The 10495-nt window shown below is 41.0% G+C and overlaps 1 long non-coding RNA gene across 1 annotated transcript in view; it reads right to left on the bottom strand.

The window, feature by feature from the left end:
- The window catches only part of LOC114010009 (uncharacterized), a 20459-nt gene that overhangs the window by 6769 nt on the left and 3195 nt on the right, over positions 1-10495 (bottom strand). The gene's annotated exons all lie outside the window — the stretch shown is intronic.

Here is a 10495-nt window from a genome sequence, read left to right as displayed (position 1 = left end):
GAAGGGATTGCGGTGTGGCCATCCCCCCCCCGGGGGGGTGATTTCTCGTTTTCTGTTTCTCTGTCTCTCTCTGTCTTTCTGGCAAGCGCACGCACCCTATAGCAAAAATAAAAAATAAAATAAAATAAAAAACCTCTCAAAAAATTTTAAAAAATAATATGGGTCAGCGGGTGGCATGTGGTTAAAGTGAATAAATTCCACATGACTGACTGTATGGTTCAAGTCCTGAATCTGGTGGCTTGGAAAACATGGCTGGCACATGGGTGTGCATGCTCCAAATCCCGAAAGAATAGAGAAGGAACTGTACCATGGCCATCCCTCCTGTGGGTGCTTTCTCACTTTCCCTCTCTCTGTCTCTCTCTGATGAGTACACATGCCCTACAACAAATTAATAATAATAAATGAAGACACAGTAACATAATCAGTTAGCTAATATGGATCATCTACATAATAGATCATCTTTCAGTGAACATGCTATCATTAAAGCACCATTTTCCCTTTCAGTTTAGTGAAACAAAACCCAGCCCACTCAGGTTCAAGTGCAGGCTGTATGTTATGTAGAGCTCTAGCAAAAAACATTCTTTCTATTGCTACTTATCTCTTGCCTAACACACACTCTGACAATAGGCCTTTTACATTATTTTCTTTCACTTGACAAGCTCTTTTGTGCCCTTTGACTTCTCATCACACATCGTTTTTTATATGATTGTTTGTTGGAGGTTCATATACAGATGTTCTGTCTGGTCTCTAACAGAGCAAAAACACACAGGACAGAAACGCTCAGCTTGAGTGTATTTTCTACTCAGAGATCATAGGCCTGAAGAATAAGACAACATTACAGTCTTTGAACTTCCTCTCAAGGGACTGTGCAAAGGGAAAAAGAGCAGAATTTTGTATGTGTAACTAACTTTCAAAAAGGTCTGCAGGGTTTTAGAGAACTCTTGGGTAGAGGCTTGCTCTCTAGCTAAGATCGCTTTAAGAGGAAAGAGAAAGAATGGAGATGCATTTAGAGAAAACAAGCTGACCAACTGGATAGCTGTTTAATCTAAAACGAAGAAACACCACAGGTTAATAAGAGGAAGGGGACAGAAGAGCTGTCTTTAAACATCCAATGGAGTATGACATGGATGAGGGCTTGTACTGGATTTGGAGAATGCTAAAGCACCAGTTTTCAGACATTATCCTTCATTAGAGTCATTTGGAAAAATCCTGAATGCAGATTCCCAGGCTGTTTCCACTAGAGGATCTTGTGCAGTAGATTGGGAGTGAAATATAAAGCTAAACATTAAAAAAGAAAAACAGTCCCAAGGGACCAGCAGATAGTGTAATGGTTGTGTCACTGGACTCTCGTGCAGTTGACTGCATTTGGGTGTGTGTGTATGCATGCTCCAAATCCCAAGAGGTAGGGCCAGCAGGTGGCTTGGTAGTTGAAGCTCTCGATTCCTACACGGCTGACTGTGGTTGGAGTCCTGGACCTGTTAGCTTGCTTTCTCTCTTTCTTTTTCTCTCTCTCACTGATGAGCTCATATAATTAATAGCAAATTAAAATATAATAATACATGAAATTAAATAAATAATTCTAAAAAAAAAGTAAAGAAGAAAATGCCAAAAGGAGAATGGAGGAGAAGGGATTGTGGCATGGGCATCTCCCCTGTTGGGCGATTTCTCTCTGTCAGTCTCTGTCTTGTGCATGTACCCTATAGCAAAAATTTCTCTCAAAAATTATAATAATAATAATACTTATTATTGCAGTGGTGGCTGTTTTTAATTTTCATGGTTTAAAAGCATTGGACTAGGGACAGCCGGTGGCATAGAGATTCAGGTGGCTAGATCCTACATGGCCAACTCTACAGTTTGAGTCCCAGACCAAGTTGGCTTGGAAGACACACTGCACATGTGTGGGTATGTGCCCAAAGTCTTGAGAAGAGAATGGAGAAGGATTGTGGAATGGCCATGTTCCCTGGGTTTGAAGCAAATGCTTTTTTATTTTCCTCCTTTCTCTGGCAAGTGCACTACCCTGTAACAAAGTTGAAAACAAACAAACAAACAAAATCAAACAAACTTGACTAGATGACAGCCAAAGTCTCACCTCACTCTGACATCCTAAGAAGATGGTGAGAAAAATCGTAAAATAATGCTGAGACTCTACTTTAGCAGCCCTGATATCCCTTCCCTTCAAAGTTTGGTTCTCTTCACAAAGAGTTGCTGATATTGCCTGAGAGGATTTTGCTTCCTTGCTTTTAGGCTGGGGGAAAATGCCCTGAAGTAGTTTCACTGCTTTGTGATCAAAGAACAAGGCAAGCAGAAGAGAGACTCCATGTATCTCTTGGGACTCTGGGATTTCTCAGGGATAGTAGAAGTCCTTGTTTATTAAAATACCATATTTGTGCTCCTACCCTGTGGCAGGCACTGTGGATGAGGTAGCCAAGAAGGTAGATAGATTTTTTTCCCACTCTATAGAGGTTACAGTCTAGTAAGTTTCAACCCTTATTTGTGCTATTGTTAAAATCTTCTTATATAATATAAATTTTTAGGTGTTAGATAAACAATGGCACAAATAAAGATTTAAATGATTGGATCATCAGGAAAATCACAAAGTACTTTCTATGTTTTTCTATGCAAAGTTGTCATGACTTTTCTGACGACAGTATTATTATGATCAATTCTTTACTTGCAAATACGACAATTAAGAGAGGAGAATTAAAAACGTATTCTTTGTATTTCTTGTATAAATTGTATTTTAGGATAACAAAATAACCCAAGGGATCCAGGAGGAGAACTTCTTATGAAGGAATTGTTACAATTAAAGGGGAAACGACCGATAGAATCCACACATCATTTTTTTTTGGGGGGGGGTGTTTGCTATAGGGCCTGTGAGTTTGTCAGAGAGGAGGACATAGAGAGAGAGAGAGAGAGAGAGAAAGAGAGAGAGAGGTGAGAAAGCACCCTCTAGGGGGATACTTATGTCATAGTCCCTTTTCCTTCATTCTCCTCTTGGTATTTTTTGGCATGCACACAGAAAAAAACATAACATGATTTTCAAGCCACAAGATCTGGGCCTTGAACCATGGTCGAACATGTGGGAGTCCAGTGCCTTAACCACTACACGCTACTTGCTTGTCCATACACATCACTAATTTTTTTAAAGAATTATTTTATTTAATTTTATTCATTGCCATTATTTTATTTTATTTTTTTGAAGTTGACCTGAGAGAGAGAGAGAAAGAAATAAAGAGAAAAAGAAAGTTGCCAGGTCCAGGACTTAAACTGCAGTCAGCCATGTGGGAGTCCAGACGTCCTAACCACCGTGCCACCTACCGGCCCTCCCACACATCACTATTACTCTTAGCTAAGTAATTAATAGACCACACTCATCAGTGATTGGAACCACTTAAAGGAAAGTTTGGGGAGGGATTTTGGCAATATAGAAATTGGGCTGTTACATTTCTACCATTACCTAAAATGTATTTCTCAGAGTTCTGGAGACTAGAAGTCTAAAACCCAGCAGGGTTGTATTCCCTCCAAGGACTCCATAGGAAAATCAATGTCTTGTCTCATCCAGCCCTGATATTTCTTGCTTGTGACTGTAGTAGATCCATAAGAAAACCAAAGCGACTCTGTGTTGTACTTAGTCTTGCAGTCCTTAACAGATTAACCCTTAGGAAAACCAGTTTTTAATGCCTTTCACTTCCCTCACAACAGACCTTACAGAGCCTATTCTTTCACCTCTCACAATAGATCTAACCTAATGCCCAACTAATAAAAGTTAATAGTAATCTTTGCAGATACACACGAGTATGGTGACAGGGAGGGAAAGGCACCACCAGTCTCCTTCTGCGTGACCAGCTGAGAAGATTTGATCAGTTTAACCATTGCAAAACCACATGTAACTCTCATGGTTATAAAGGCTCTAATAGTTGTCTTTACTGACTCCCTTTCACTTTCTCCTTGATCACTGTTTCTGAGTCCATTGCAGGAGACCTGAAATGGGCCAGGACAGGAAAACTTTTTATACTTAGAACAGAAACTGCCCTTCAAGCAATAATGGCCTCCCAGAGTCCTGCAGACCTCCTTGTGATTTTTGTCCAGAGACAATGACCAGACCTCCTTATAGTTTCAACTCAAGACAATAGTTAACTTGCCCTTTTTGCTTCTTGACTGGACACATACACTGACCTTTTCTCTCACATAAGCTCCATACTCGACCCAGTGCTTTGGAGAAGGTCTTGGCCTCAGGTCTACATTCCTTGGTGTTGGCCTTACTAAATAAATTCCTTTTCTTTTTCTTTTTCTTTTCTCTTCTCTTCTCTTCTCTTCTCTTCTCTTCTCTTCTCTTTCTTTCTTTCTTTCTTTCTTTTTTTTTGAAGAGGTTTTTGCTATAGGACGTGTGCACTTGCCAGACAGATGGAGAGAGACAGAGAGACAGAAAGTGAGAAATCACCCCCCCACAGGGGATGGCCACACTGCAATTCCTTCTCCTCCATTCTCCTCTCGGGATCTCGGGCATGCACGCACATGCACCTGGCATGAGTTTTAAGCCACTGGGTCCGGGACATGAACCACGGTTGACTACATGGGAGCCCAGCGACTTAGCCATTATGCTAACTGCTGGTCCCAATAAATTCCCTTTCTTGTTCACCAACTCTCATCTCTCGGATATTGGTTTAACTGAGCAGCAAGTGTCATGGACCTACTTTCCAGTCCTTGAGTCTGGGCATCCCTGCCTGTGTTAGCAAAGGTAGCATCACTTCAAATTCTGCCTCTATGTTCACATAGCCTCTTTACGTCTGTTCCAAACTTCCTCTGCCTCCCTCCTGTAAGAATGCATATGATTGCATGTGGAGTCCACCAAGGTAATCTAGGTTAAATTTCTCTTAAGATTCCTTTTCTGTTTTAAAGAATTATTTTAATTTTATTTATTAATATTATTATTTTAATTTGACCAGAGAGAGACAGAGAGGGAAAGTGATAAAGCAAGCCTTCAGGTCTGGGACTTGAACTGCGGTCAGCCATGTGGGAGCCCAACACCTTAATAACTGCATCACCTGCTGGCCCCTCTTCATAAGATTCTTAAATTGGGGGACTGGCAGGTTGCATGGCGGGTAGGGGACTGGACTCCCACATGGCCAACCACAGTTTGGGTCCTGGACATGATGGCTTGCTTTTCATTCTCCCCCTCTCTCTCTGGTCAAATTAAAAAGTCATAATAATAGTAAGTAAAATTAAATAATTTTTAAAAAAGAAGATTCTTAAATTGGGGCCAGCAGGTGACATGGTGGTTAAGGCACTGGACTCCCAAATGATTAGCCAGGGTTTAAGTCCTGGACCTGGTGGCTTGCTTTCTCACTTTTCCTCTACTTCTCTCTCTGTCTCTCTCTGGTGAGTGCATGTGCACTATGGCAAATTTTAAAAAAGTATTAATAAATTAAATAATTCTTTTTAAAAAGATTGTTAAATTAATTTTATCTTTTGTTATTCACAAATCTGGGGATGGAAATCTGAACTTATCTTTTCAAGGACCACCATTAATCCCACTGCATGTGTGTCTCCTGATGGGATGCACTATGAAGCGTATGGATCACTTTTAATGTTTTCTTTTTTAAAAATTCATGATAGAACATGTGAGTGTGCATAACAAGAAAAGAAAGAGAGATAGAGGGAGAGAGAGACAGAAAGAGATGCATCTTTCATGGGACTCAGTCACACTGCAATCCCCTATGTCCAGTCCTCTAGCCTTCTAGGATCCTGGGTACACACAAACACATGTGTGGCATGTTTCAGGCTGACTGGACCAAGGACTCAAACTGTGGTTGAATGCAGCTTCTTAACTCTTCTCAACTCTGCAGTCTCTATTACCTACTGTGCCACAGAGGCTGGTCCTCAGTGTTTTTTTTGCCATTGAAATTTACCTGAGTTTCATTAAGCCTTTATGGGAAATATTGGGGATAGAGAGGTCAGTGAAATGACTTTCTAACCAGGCAAGGCCAAAATGTGGAACTTTCTACAGAGCAACCTTTATGTTTGTTGTACAACCTTTGTTTTTTGTACAAGTATGATGGTGTGGTGGTTGGGGTACTGGACTTCCACATGGTTGACCGCAGTTCTAGTCCTAGACCTGGTGATTTGAAACTTATGCTGAGCACGTGTGCATGTGTGCCCAAAATACTGAGAGAAGAACGGAGAAGAAGGGATGGTGGCGTGACCAGCTCCCTGGGGGTGACCTCACATTCTGTCTCTGTTTCTCCAGTGAGTACACATTGCCAGAGCAAAAATCTCTCTCTCAATTAAAAAAATGGAGGAGGGGGCAGCAATTAGCATGGTAGTTAGAGTACTGGACTCCCCCATGGCTGACTGTGGTTCAAGTCTTATACCTTGCTTTCATGCTTTCCCTCCCTCTTTCTGTGTCTCTCTATGGTCAAATTAATAATAATAATAAAAATAATTCTTTAAAACAACAATGCATCAATGGTATGAAGATAAGTGAGACAGGACTATTTCAGACTTAAAGACATGACAATCAAGTGTAACTTATGAACTTTTGGATACTGATTAGACAAAACCAGCTCCAGAAAACTTTTGAGGCCATGGGGGAATTTGGTATTAAACTGAGTATGAGATGGAACAGGAATGAATTTGGCTAGTGGTAACTAAGGTATTGTGGTTGTGTCTGGTATCTCTTTCGTCCTGTATCACGTTCTCTCGGCTGTTGCTGGTGTACCTAGGGTTGAAAAGGTAAAACCGAAGAATATGTCCCCTCCACTGCATATTGACCTCTCTTTCTGGTCTGGGTGTCTATTTCTCACTGTGAGTTGCATGTAGGGACCTTTCAGCCATTCTGTCTCATTCTGAAACACCCCATTGCAAATTGGAATTTAAGCGTTCATGCCCTATAGGGTCATCCCTGACACTGGGTATTGGGAACCAGTGGGTAAATGCTTCTCATTGTGAACAAGATGCATGCATTCTGCAGATCCTCAGAGGGACCTTCACAGAATACAGTTCTCTGTGCCCATAGGGCTGATGGTCTGATAATGCATCCTGGGCTGGCTTTCCTCCTTGCTGTTCCCACATTCCCTGGAATCATTTCACAAAGTAACGACTTGTGTGCAAACCTGTTTCAGGCTCTCCTTTTTGGAGGAACTCAGACTGAGACAAGGTCATGAAAGAAACTGACCTTTTTAAAGACATGCATATTAAAGTATGTAGACATGAAATGACAGGATTCCTGGGCTTTAAGTTTCTTACCAACATAAAAGAAAAAAGAGATGGAAAGATGAAGTATATGTGGAAAACATGATGATTGTTGACTCAGAGTATTGAGTATATAGGAGAATATTTTTAAGTTTATTATAATAAAAAGTTTAGAAGTTTGAAATTATTGTAGTCTACAAAGCAGAGCAACAGAGTGTGTGCATGAGAACCTAGTCTCGAACGGAGATTAAAAAAGACTTTAAGGAGCCAGCAGGTGGTTTGGCGGTTGAGGCACTGGAATTTCACATGGCAAACTATGGTTTGAGTTCCAAACCTGGAAGCTTGCTTCCTGACATTTCCCCTCTCTCTGGTGAGTGCAAATGCCGTATAACAAACTAAATAATCATAGCAATAATAATAAACAAATAATAACTAATGCTCCTTTAAAAAGTAATTGTTTATTTATTTACTTTTATTTGTCATCATTATTTATTTTTAATTTGACCAGAGACAGAGAAAAGGAAAGAAAGAAAGAAAGTTGCTAGGTTTGGAACCTGAACCACAGCTGGCCATGTGTGAGTCCAGCACCCTAACCACTATGCCACCTCCAGCCCCAATAGATAAATAATTCTTAAAAACAACAACAAAAACTGATTTAAAAAGACTAAAATGGTGTGTAACCTGTGACCTGAAGGATAAAACTGGATTTTTCAGATTCTGTCTCCTAAGGCACTTAGGATACCTGGAGTATCCCACACTTCCAGGATCACTTCTGAATCCTTGCTTAGAACACTGGATTCTAAGGCTGCCATTCATCTTTGGCAAGAGCTGCCTCTCTTTTGAGCACTGCCTGCTTCGAAATGGCTCATTTCCCCTGTGTAGAATCTCTGCTCTGGGTGGTAAATCATTTTGTGTGTAATACAAGCATTTACCTGTAGACATTTACTATATCTCCAAGGGACTTTTCAAAACTGACAGTTTCTTTTCTTTGCGGTGAATAGTGGAGAGAAAATAGGAGGGCTATTTTAGGGTAGTCCAAACTTGAAATGAACTGCCTGGTAAACTTGACTGAATAAACTACTTTCTTTGGCTATTTGTGACATCGGAATGCTTAGATCTACTGGATGCCAACCGATTCAAGCCAGATCTTCTGTGCTGTCATTCTGTGAGTGAAGCTGTCGGAAGACACATTTCCCCTGCTAGAGCACACTCATCCTCCACGGTCAACAGACAAAGAAGCCGTGCCACTCACTGGATTAGGAGAATGCTTCTTGCCCATAATTGCAGTAAATAACCAGTCAAGTCATTCTTTTTAATTTGTTTTGCTTTGTAATGCCCTGTATACAGCAGTTTCCCCACTGATACTGACACTTAATTCCCAAGGCTTACTGATATGGACCATTACTATCGCATGGTATTACCTTGCACGGTTAACTTGCTTCATATTATCACAAAGTGCTTTCATCATCTTCACAGCAACTGTGATGTCTTCTTTCTTCCTTTCCTTCTATGTCTTCTCCTTTTCTTTCTTCATTCTTCTCTCCTTCCCATCCTTCTTTTTCTTTTCTTAAGAATTTTATTTATTTATTTATTTATTCATTTATTTTAATTTGACCAGAGAGGGACAGAGCGAGGAAAGTGAGAAAGCAAGCCACCAGATCCAGGACTCGAACCACGGTTGGCCATGTGGGAGTCCAGAACCCTTATGCCACCTGCTGGTCCCGATATCCTTCCTTGTTGTCTTTTACCTTTCTCTCCCTTTTTCTTTCCTTCCATTCAAACATTTCTTATTCCTTCTCTCCTTCCTTTACTAGAGTTCTCAAATGTAACTTTTTTTTTTTTTTGAGAGGTTTTTGCTATAGTGTGCATACGCTCGCCAGAAAGACAAAGAAAGACAGAGAGACAGAAAGCGAGAGATCCCCCCGCCCCCAGGAGGGATGGCTGTGCCTCAATCCCTTTTCCTCCTTTCTCTCCTTGGGATCTTGGGCACGCATGCACATGTGCCTGGCATGAGTTTAAGCCACCGGGTCCAGAACTCAAACCATGGTCGACTACATGGAAGTCCAGCAACATAGCCATTATGCTAACTGCTGGTTCCTCAAATGTTACATTTTTTAAGATCAACTTAGTTTGATAGCTTGAGTTCAAATAATCTTTTGTTCAATCTTTTTTTTTTTTTTTTTTGTCTATGTGGAACATGTCCTTGCCAGAAACAGATGGAGGGGGGTAGTGAGAAATCACTCCCCTCAGGGAGGATAGCCATGCCACAGTCCCTTCTCTTCCATCCTCTTTTTGGGATTTTAGGCATACACATACACACTGGATATGACTTTCAAGCTGCTAGGTCCAGGACTTAAACTGCATAGCTGGCCATGTGGGATCCAACTACTTTAACCTCCATCCTACCTGCTGGCTTCACTTTCTTTTTTTTTTTTAATTTTTCAGAGGGTGCATGAGCTTGTGAGAGAAAGAGGCAGAGAGGAAGAGCCTCCCCACCCTGTAGTGCATGGTCAAACTGCAACCCCTTCTCCTGAATTTCTCTCTCCTTCTGGGATTTTGGGTGTAGACATATATACTGCTGTGTTTTTCAAGCTGTCAGGTCTAGGACTTGAACTCTGCAATCAGCTCTGTGGACTCCAACTGCCTTAAACACCAAGCCACAGGTTAGCTCCATTGTCAATCTTTGTGACATTAGGTAAGTAACTTGAGCTTTAAGCCTAAATTTGCCTATTCATAAAATGGGGATGACAGTAGTGCACTTGATTAATAGCAAAAGGAGGGAAGTGCTTATCTATTTACTGGGTTCTGGCAGCCATCTCTGGCAGCCATCAAAACTCTTTTCTGTTGTTTACTATTCTGTCATTACTATTACTTATTACACCTTTTAGATACAACAACGAATATGATCAGTGGGATTCCCATTGCCATGGAGTTTATAGGAAACTTGGGCCTGCAAGTAGTGAGTGGAAGAGACAGGGTTTCTTATTAGATCTGTTTGTTTTCAAGGTTAGGGCCTTCTCCACTGCCTTTTTAAAAAATGTTTTGGACAAAATCAACAATCAGGATTCTTCTTCTTCTTCTTTTTTTTTTTTTTAGTTGGAGGGAGAGAGTGAGAAGGAAGTGAGAAATCATGGCCACACTGCAATCCTTCTCCATTTTCCTCCTGGGATTTGGACATGCATGCACATGTTGCTGGCATGATTTTCAAGCCACCAGGTCTAGGACTTGAGCCATGGTTGGCCATGTGGTAATGTAGCACCTTAACCACCACACCACCTGATGGTGCCTTTTTGTTTTTAGGAAA

This window comes from Tupaia chinensis, unplaced genomic scaffold, assembly GCF_000334495.1.
Source record: "Tupaia chinensis unplaced genomic scaffold, TupChi_1.0 Scaffold000682_1, whole genome shotgun sequence".
NCBI lineage: Eukaryota > Metazoa > Chordata > Mammalia > Scandentia > Tupaiidae > Tupaia > Tupaia belangeri.
The sequence above is the reverse complement of the archived record's forward strand: the minus strand, read 5'-3'. Positions and strand labels throughout refer to the sequence as shown.